Source organism: Beta vulgaris, chromosome 2, assembly GCF_026745355.1.
Source record: "Beta vulgaris subsp. vulgaris cultivar EL10 chromosome 2, EL10.2, whole genome shotgun sequence".
Taxonomy (NCBI): domain Eukaryota; kingdom Viridiplantae; phylum Streptophyta; class Magnoliopsida; order Caryophyllales; family Amaranthaceae; genus Beta; species Beta vulgaris.
Genome location: NC_079203.1, coordinates 13,584,406 through 13,595,451, shown reverse-complemented (window position 1 = coordinate 13,595,451; position 11,046 = coordinate 13,584,406).

Here is an 11,046-nt window from a genome sequence, read left to right as displayed (position 1 = left end):
CTAAGGCAATTAAGATTAATCAATTCCTAAATGAGCTTAACCCATGCCCACACTCTTCCAAAAGGAACGTCTAATCATATACTCGAAAGTCAAAGAGAGGAATCCACATCATTAGTTCATTATTCAACGTCTTCCTTGGGCAAGGATACCAATGTTCTAGTATTTTTATTCAAAGTTTAACACTTATTTTTTCTTTAGATTGTCCAACCATTTTTCATCCTTTCCTTTTTTTTAATTTTCAACTTTTTTTTTGAAATTACAGAAAAAGTAATCAAAACATGAAAGAAAAAGAAAAGAAAAGGAAAAAGAAAGAAAAACGAAATAAAGCAAAAGAAGAGAAATGTTTTTAGATTTTGAATTTGTTTTTTCGAAAATGAAGGAAGTATAGAGACAAAACAAATTGAAATAAAGGAAAGAAAAAAAAATGAAAGCATGGCTTAGCAACAAATCAACAAGTATTGACCTATTCACCAAGCAACCACCACAAGCAATAATTAATCAAACAACAGCCCCAAGCAATAATCAATCAAACAACAACAAAAATCTTCCTAGCACCTACTATCAGATGCAAAATTACCCACATCATTAAAAATATTACCAAGCTAATTAAAGCACCATCCTCGATGCAAAAAGGAGAAGTGAGGAGGTAGGAGAAAACACACTTAAAGGTCAAGATCCTCATCCTCCCTCAGGAGGGTTAGGAGGTGACATATAAGAGGGTTGAGGATGCCGAGAGGGTTAGGAGGTTGCATATAAGAGGGATTGGGGTGCCAGGAGGGTTAGGAGGTTGCATATAAGAGGGGTTCGAGGTACCGGGAAGAACCATGTTGTTAGCATGAAAGTATTGGAGGATAGGGGTAAAACTATCATGCATCTCTTGTTGAAAAGTGGTCATTGTTTTGTTCAAAACTATCAAACCACCTATATATGTGAGCACACATAGGGGCATAGTTGGGAATATACTCGAATGGGGTTGAGGAGATGGAGGTCGAAGACCAGAAGATGAAGAGGCATTTCCTGGGGATCACACCTTTGGTAAGTGTGGATCTCCCACTCACTCGTGGGGACCTCCAAGAGCAGATAGTTGAGGCGCCTTGGCTCAATAGCGACGAGCTTGATTACGGTTCGGGAGATAGACGAAGTTCGTTTACCAATTTACAAATAAGCCCAACTCGACCAATGCAAACCAACGAGCATCCTGAAAGGTATTGTTGGTTGATGATCTTTGACCCTTAAACTTCGGATGTCCAAGGGAAGATTTCAAAGGGCTCACTAATGGAGGTACTTAAACCGCCCACACCAATAGACCTACGATAATGAGTCCTTGGGGTGCCTACCCATTTTTAATGGTTACGATTTTAAAGTGCTTCATGTATAAGAATTCATGATAAACAAAGTTAAGATATTCTTACAAAAACATATCATCTCCTTTTTTTTTTTAATGGTTACGCTTTTCTTTTTTGACGATTTTTTATTTAACGGTTATTTCACCAAATACCATCGACAAATCGCGAAATTCACAATATACCCTCAATGTTTCAACAATTCACCATATACCCCTGAATTTTCATTTTTGTGCACCAAATACCCTTTTTTTAACTGCCGTTAACTCACCGTTAACTTTATTTACCATTTTGCCACAATTAACTCCTAACCCTAAAATCTAAACCTAATCCCTAACCCTAATCTAAATACTAACCCTAAACCTTAACCCTAAGCCTAGCCCAGCCCATCCCCTCCCCCTCCACCATCCCCCCACCCCTCCCTCTGCCGCAACCCCCACCCCTCCCCCCGCCGCAGCCCCCAACCCCTCCTCTCCCCCCGTCGCCACTCCCACCCCTCCCCCTGCCCCTTCCTCTGTCGCAAACGCCACCCCCACCCTCTCCCCTTCCCTCTGCCGCAACCCTAACTTGCAGTGCAAACGAGCTTGACCTTGGCCTACCTGCAGTGCAAACGAGGCGCACCGACGAGCTCCGGCGACAACCACCACCACTCCTCCATCTACTAACTGCCGTCTGCTAGTCAATCCCACCTCCGACCAGCCACACTACTCCGTTCACCTTCATCGCTACTCTCTCAAGCCCCCCTTTCTCCCAATCTCTCTCCTGTTCTTCCGATTACGAAGCATTTCACAATCAGCGTGACTTAGGTTAAGACCGACGAAGGGTTTTCCAATCACCGGAAACTTGAGGCGCGATTTGGGGGGGGGGTTGCGCGATTTTGTGGGGGTGGTGAGGAGGGGGACTATAGGGGTGGCGAAAGGGGAGGGGTCTGGGTTTGATGTTCGAAGAAAAGGGAGGCCGGCACGCGCAGCGTCGGTGGGGTGGGGGAGACCGGCAAAAGCAGCGGCGGTGGGGGTGGGGAGGCTGGCACGCACATCGGCGTGAGGGAGGGGGGGGTGGGGGTGGGGGTAGGGGCTGGGGTGGGGTGGAGGGGAAAGGGTGGGGGTGGGGGCTGCCAAGGGGTAAGGTTAGGGTAAGGGGGAGGGTTTAGGGTTAGGATTAGGATTAGATTAGGGTTAGGGTTAGGTTAAATTAGGATTAGGGCTTAATGATGGTAAAATCATAAATAAATCTAACGGTGGGTTAACGGCAGCTAAAAAAAGGGTATTTGGTGCGCAAAAAATGAATTGTCAGGGGTATATGGTGAATTGTTGAAACATTGAGGGTATACTGTGAATTTCTTGATTTGTCAGGGGTATTTGGTGAAAAAATCGTTTATTTAATTGTTACACTTTCACTTTTTCCCTTATACAATAATCTATCACCTTAACTTTTTACACTTTTCTATCTCATATACCCTACCACCCATTTAATAATCCACCATAACCTTCCCAATTACACTATTTTTCTCTCTCATAATACACTGTTGTTAAATTATGGCTCGTTCAGTATCACTATGGTTTTTCCGTTTTTTTTTTGTATTTAAATTCATATGATACTCCTATACTCCCTCTGTTTTTTATCTTCACTTTCATGTACACTTCTCCCAATGCACATCTTTGAACCTAAATATCTTTCATTATATATTAGTAAAAATTATAATGATTGAATATTAATAACGTACTAATTGAGACGAATCAAACAAGACCCCACATGACTATATTTTTTCTTATAAATTGAAAAAAATTGAGAAGATTCTCTCTAAGTATGAATAGTGTCAAGATTCTAAGTGAGAACGATAAAAAAAACAGAGGGAGTATGTTCTATAATTAAAAAAAGAGAGTCAAACTTATTAAAAACATGAAGATTTTGAAAAATGATAACTAAAAAGTAAAAATCACGTTTTTAATTTTCCTGAATTTGTTTTTAGTTTTCAAAAAACTGAAAACTAAAACAAAAAAGGCTAAAAAACAGGACCTTAACTATCACCTTATTAAAAATTCAAAAGCAAAAATTTGTTAAATCAGAGATTTTGTACAAACAAAACTGATGTTATGATCAGCATGCAATTTATGATTCCCTTTTTCTTTTTCCTTTTTCTCAGCTCCATTCCTTCTTCCTCTCACTCTCCATCTAGGAATTTTACAACCTCTTATTTAGAGCTATTCAAAGAGCAATTCCATGAATCTTGAGCTTATATCTTTGTGTCCAGTTCTTTCTTTTCTCTTCCTTCATATACTATATTAGCAACCTACAGAAAGCCCCCAAATTTATTATTTTTTTTTTGGATTTTTTGTCCCAAACTACCTTTAACTTTCAAGTTTTTACGGCAAACTACCTTATAGAAAATTGGTTGTCCCAAACTACCTTAATTTTTACGATTTTGTTGTTGACAACTACCTTATCCTTGTGAAAATTGCTTGAGATTCGAGGAGACTGCTGAGAGGAGGATTGAGAGAGTGATTGTTTCAATTTTAGTTTAAGTATTAGAATAGGAATCTAATGGTGGATTGGTGGTACAAATTATCGGCATAGCTATGAGAAAGAGAAAGATAGAGAGAGAGAGAGCGCATACAAAAATGGGGAAAATATGGTGGGGAAAATGGAAATAGTGTTTGAAGAGGTCAAGTGATATTATGTGACATTAAAAAACTGGAGAAAAGTCAATGTCGAGAACCGGCATAAGGTAGCTATCAACAACAAAATGGTAAAAGTAAGGTATTAGTTTGAGACAGGAATTTTTTTATAAGGTAGTTTCTCGCAAGAACTTGAAGTTAAAGGTAATTTGGGACAAAAAATTCATATTTTTTTATATATATTTCTGATTCTACTCTTATTTGCAATTTCTTGTGATGTGCTCGTCTTTCTTGAAAATTTGAAGCTTCTAGTTTATTTGAATTGGCGGGGACGTTGCAATCCTTGTTGGATGGTAGTAGCTATTGGGATTTGAGAATGTTAGAAAATCATAGGAGACAGAAAATATGGCTAATTAATAAGATCCTGTAAAGAGATCATAAAGAATGTGGGCGGAGAAAATTGAAGCGTTTTGCAGGTTGTTGAAGTTTGATTTTAAGCAATGGAGAATGCAACAAATTAATAATGGAAAAAACTTTGTCTACCCACCGGGTGGACTACCTATCATTATTAATAAAGACTTGTTTAGGGTTGTGGTAATAGAATCCAACTCAACATAATTTTTTTATGCTCTATTAATAGTGGGTTGTCTACCCGATGGGTAGGTGTAGTAATGTCCATTCGAAATTTAACATTTTTGATTTACTATTCATGTGACAATTTTAGGGAGGAGCTGATAGTTATTAGTGGTTATATCAATCAGGAAATAATTCTATCCTAGAATTAGAGACATAATTAATTAGTAAGTTTACCATTGTGATGTTTTTAAAATTGATTAGAAATATTAAAAAAATATTACGTTTGTTAAAATGATTGCCTATAGTTGTGAATACTTGCCATAGTGTATTGATTGTCCGGAATAATTGGTTGCTAATTTGTCGTGATTTCCATAAGCTACTATGCATAATTAGTGCAAATATGCAATTGTGTGAGCTAATGTTTTTAGGGATGTAAAAGCTAATTTTGTAATGGAAAAAGACGTGTCAAACATGTAGACATAAGCCAAAGATTTTTTTTTTTTAAAAAGGCTACCACGTTAGCCAATTAACTTGCTTATAACATCTAAGTAAAATTTACTTTATAATATTATATAGATGGTTCTGTAGTCAGGAACCAACCCAACTGGTTCCTCATTAAATCGAAAGAATTTGAATTTAGTAACAATTCTCCTAAGTACTCAATTAACCCCCTCTTGAGTAGACTGTAAACCTTTAATTGGTATCATAAAATGTTATTTTTAATAGGGTAACACTTAGAGAAGTTGATCATGAATACTCAAGAAATAAACGCAATGGGATACACAATAAGACTCCGAAATTCATTGGGAAAAACTATGCTTGGTGGAAGAACAAATTGAGGAATATCATCATTGGCATTGACTATAAATGTTGGTTAGTTGTAAAAAATGGATCAATAGAAATTAACAAGGATGTTGATGGTATCCCAATTAAGAAGAAGGAGAGTGAGTATAAATCTACTGATTACAAGAAGTTGGAGAAGAATTTAAAAGCCATGTCCATACGACAACGTGCTATTGGAGAGAATGAGACAAGTAGAATTTCTGCTTGTGTTTCCACCAAGGAGATCTGGGATACTGTCGAGCTTGCTTAGGAGGGAACCAGTAAGGTAAAAAAAAAAAAATCTGAAATCGATTTACTTATGTCTAAATACGAAGCTTAAAACATGAACAAGGATGAAAAAATAAATGATACTTTGGTAGATTTATGACTATTGTAAATGATTTAAAATCTCTTGGTAAGATTTTTTCTCACGAGGATTTAGTTAGAAAATGATAAGTAAGAATTTTGACAGATGTATGGACGCCCTAGGTCACATCTATCTATGAAGCAAAAGATCTCACATCGCTAAGTCTGGAACAACTGATTGGTTTCGTTATGACTCATGATATGTTGGTTGAATCTAATATTGACAAGGGACCAGTCAGAGGTGTTGCTTTGAAGGGAACATTTGAAGCAGAAAAAGATGACATAACAATGATGGGTAAGTGATGTGAAAGGCATTTTAGAGACCAAAGGAAGAACTTTAACGGTAAATTTTTTAAGAAAACTAACCCTTAAATGTAGGTTGCTTTGTGTGTGGAGAATTTGGACACATCATTCGTTATTGTTCAAAATGGAAGGACAAACAGTCCAAAAGCAATGATTAAAGAGCTTTCAAGAAGGCTATGGTAGCAGCCATGTGGGGATGAGTTCAACTGAGGTTTAGAAGAGGATAAAGTCATTTAAGCATGAGACTTGCATGACCGCTATTCTAGATCGAGGAGGAAACAACATGGTTGGAGGAACCAGGATAGGGAATAGTACATCAAATCTTGTCTCATGGCGAAAAAATATGTACTAATTGAATACAAGGTAAACTTGGATCAAATTCGTGAGGACATGCATCAATATAATATAGATAATATGTTTGAATGTATAGACTCTTTATTAGATGAGTGTCTTAAGCCAAGTGAAGCTTACATAACTGGCAAACGTGAGTCGAAAGAAAAGAAAATTAAATGTGATATTGCTATTGCTAGTTGTGATAATTTAGAGCAAGTGTGTTGAATGAAAGAATCAAGTGGCTGAACAAAAAAGTGCACTTGACAAGTGCAAAGTCAAGTTGGAAACAACTAAGTCTTCTTTATTAGAAAAGGATGAGGATGCTCCTAGTGATATTTAAGCGTTTCCTATGTGAATGATTTGTTTAGTGCAAATAATGTAATCTCCCATAAATTTATGAATTTTATAAATATATTTTAATGTATATTTTTATATATTTTAGTATGTTTTAGTATTTAAACGATTTATTTCTTGAAAGGTTAACTATTGGAAAATCAAAGTAATTATTTAATGATTTAAAGAAGTCAAACATTGTATTTAGTCATAATTTAAAATTTATTTACATAGCTCAAAATACATGTGGGTTTAACAAAAAGGATTTTGAATTGGGTTATAGAAAACCAACCACTCAAATCATCAACCATAAAATATTCTTTTAGCCCAACCACCTTTTCCCTAAGCTCAAAAAGGGAACCTATATAAACCCACAAAACCCCAATTTTTCTCACATACTCATTTTCTCTCTCCTCCTCTCTCCCTTATTTTCGACCTTCTCCCTATTCTCTCTCTCTCTCTCTTAGGTTTTCTTCCTCACTTGGCCACGACAGTCGCCAGCACTGCCGCCGCTAGCACGCCTGCAGTCACCACTGCCAGTAGCACATCCACCTCAGACCTCCTCTTCGGCGTGTCTCCCCCATCTTCTGTTTTTGGTTATATTATTCCTCCTTAAGTTATTTTAAATGCAAACTTTGTATTTTAAGAATTATTTTAATATTTTAATGTTTAAAAGTTGTAGTTTGATAATTTAATTATGAATCTTAGATTATGTAATTTATGTAATGAAGAAATTAAATTTCAGATTTACTTATGTTTTTAAAATATCAAAGCATGAATTTTTAGGGTTTGAACCATTCTCCCTCCCTCCATCCTACTCAATCTATCATCTCTCAGTCGTTCGTTCGTTCGCTGTATGATCCTCATTTCTACTTCGGCGATGCAGTCCTCACCTCTCATTTAAGCTGTCACATTCCCCTTTCACTTTGCTACTCAGATTTCGAGACGACCACAACTCGTGCCTCCCTTTCAAGTTCTTTATCTTATATCTGAATTTTTTTACATTTGTTATAGCGATTTTTATTTTAGATTTGATTTATTTTTAGATCTGAAAATTTTGTTTGATTTTTGGTGTATATATTAGTTTAGGGTTTCATTTATTTTTTTGGCGAATTTTATTCCTCGCCAGTCAGATTTCGAGAATGATCTTCGTCCTTCTCAGTATGAGCATTATATTGGTTTTTATTTCAGATCTATTTTATTTTCAGATTTGAAATTTTTGTTTGATTTTTGGTGTATATATTTGTTTAGGGTTTCATTTATAGATGTATGAATTTGTTTTTCCTTGTATAAACATAAAATATGTTAGGTTGTTTTTGAATTTGGTTATAAGTTACTATGTTAAAAACTATGATGAAATAATCTTTTGGACATTCGAGTTAAAATCACATGCAGTGGTTAGAATATTCACTAAAAGAAAAAAATATTACAGGAACGTATTGCTGCGATTTTTACCTAAAATCGCAACAGTAGGCTTCATTTTTTATATTAAAAAAACCCCTATTATGATGGTTTTGGGTAGAAACTGCAGCAATATATTACTCTATTGTTGCGGTTAAACTACAAAAATAGATAATTACCTATTGTTGCGTCCTTAATTGTTGCGCATCTAAAACTGCAATAATAGGCCACTTAATCACCGCCGTAATAAACAATTATTCTATAAGTGAAAACAAGTTTCGAAAAATAAGCTTGCTATGTCAAGTTCCACCATTGTGGAAAAGTGACTTAACTACAAGGTTTTGGAAAGGATATCGTGGTTAATTGGGGTGGTTAAAAATAGGTGATCAACATGATATGGCAGCATAAATATGTTTTATAAAGAGGCACTTAGATATATGAAAAGACTATGCTACACAAGTAAACATATATCCATTTCACGATTTTGATTTTGTGTTAAAGTGAAACAGTTTCTATGCGAAATTATTTTGTAAATTTTATATGTTGCTAAGGCTTGGTATATCAATAGGTAGATGAATATATGCAGTAGGTGTTTATCATTCAAAAGCATTTGAGGAACCAAAGAAACACGGGTTAATCAACTTGGAAAAAATTGAGGTTGTGCGTGGCATATGATGGGGAAACGAAGCGAAGTTTTATTTCACAATCAAGGCAGGATTGTTTCAAAAGTATATCATGAAAGTTCAGCCACAAACGAGATAAAAAAATCAAGGCACAAATCAAGGCACAAAAGTATACCTTAATCCGATGTTAATGAACTAAATCGCATTTACCAACACTTAGATCTCCAATAACCTCTTAATACATTAAACACAACATGTGTGGCTTAAAATTCAATAATTAACCAAAAATAACCAAGTTTATAACCTAAAAACCTTATAGTTTTAACAACTTAACCACATCTTACGTGCCTTGATTTTCTTTGATGTCAATGATCTAGAACCTCAAATTTGATGCTTTCCCATTATGGAGGACAACTTGGGAAATCAAGAACATGAATTACATGCAAGAACGGGATTAGGTAGCATGGTTCACGTAGGAACCACAACTGAAGGGAAGAAATAGATTTTATAAGATGAACAAAGCAATGAAAAATGGAAAGGCTAAAAATAAGGGAAGTAATCAAGGCAGAAATCTCGTTTGTAACAGCTAAGAATCACGCAAATTATGGCAGGCCAGGAGGGAAAAAGGAGAAGGAAGAGATGGTGAGAGCTTTTGGGCGCTTTTAGGAAGTGAAAATCAACTGATTAAAATTAGGAACCCTTGGTTACTTATATACAAAGAATGACAATGCCAATTTTTTGACTTCGAATTTCTCATAACTTATGAGCATTCTAGAAAATTTTGATTCTACATAGTCCTTAACCTTATTTACTTAAGTTATAATCCTTCATTATACTTAAATTAAATACTCAAAATATGTCTTATAACTTAATAAAGATATTCTGGGTGATTTAGCCCTTAAATCATAATTACAAAGTATATGATTTACCCCTTAAATCATAATTACAGAGTATCTCAAACACAATACCAATAATACCTCAATATCTTAAAATTTCAGAACGATGCTCAACGTAATTCGTAAATAACTTATCTTAACTCATAAATAATATTAATAATCACATAAAAACATATAATATTTAGATTCACATGCAAACTTCACATAGAGACTATTCACAATTTTCTTATTCGCAACCAAGGATATCTTGGCCTAGTGGTTAAGATTGAGGTGATGTGAACGACAGGTCACAAGTTCGAACCCTCCCCCTCTTCTTTGTACTTTGTATCGCCTTCGTGGCTCATATGGATAAAAAAAAAACAATTTTCTTATTCGTAAAAACCGCAACTGATTAAGTACTGATTAGTATGTTAACAAATTAAACCTCATTTATCTTAATGATATCGGCTTAAAAAGTGAGGCTATTAAATAGATGCAGGTTTTTCTTATAGCTAAGGAGAACAATAGTCTTGCGTAGATATTGTGAGTATCTTAACTTCTTTAAGTTAAGATATTATGTTGCAGTTATCTTTCCTAGAAAAGGCACGTCTAGTGTATATATATGTTGTACATGCCTTTATTTTCCTCAGTTGAGGTAATTATGGGAAGTACATATATCCCCTTCTATATGCAATCACTTCAAGTCACTCTCAAAGAATTATCTCTCTATCTCTAAAGTGGTTTCTTCAAGGTTCAATGAAGTTCAACAATGGGGAAGAAATCCACTGCTAGCGCAAGAAAAAAGGAGGAAAAATTAAATGTTCCTCTAAATTACCTCCTTCTCCGAAGAAAATCCTCACCGAAACTCAAGCTGAAATACAACCCTCTTCCACCACTGTTTTCGAAAATCCAACCTTTATCGCTGAAGCTCAAACCGCCATTACTCGTCAAATTCAACCTCCTTCACCATGAAATCATTATCCTCCATCACAACCAATTACTTTCATCACTTCATCTCCTATCGACCTCCCACTCAAGAACTTAATCCTATGCTCTCAAACGCTTACCTTCAACCACCTCATCAACCGAAAATCAACCTGCCTCTTTTGTTTCCCAAAGCCAAATTTTTACTGATAAGGGCGGAGTTGTTTCCCATAATTGAAATTACCTTCGAGAAATTTCCCTTCGAGGCAAGGACTTAGACAAGGATATCCTCTTTCATCTTTTCTTTTTGTTATATGTGTTGAAGGTCTCTCGGCTCTTTTGTGAGATGTTGAAAAAAAGAAGGTTATTCATAAGGTGAAGATTGGAAGACATGTGGATCCTATTAGCAATCTCTTCTTTAATTTGCAGATAATAGTTTGTTATTTATCTAGGATACCGAGGAAGAGGTTGATCAGGTATTTGAGATCCTTTCTATAGATGAAGTTGCTTCTAGACAAATATTGAATGTGGA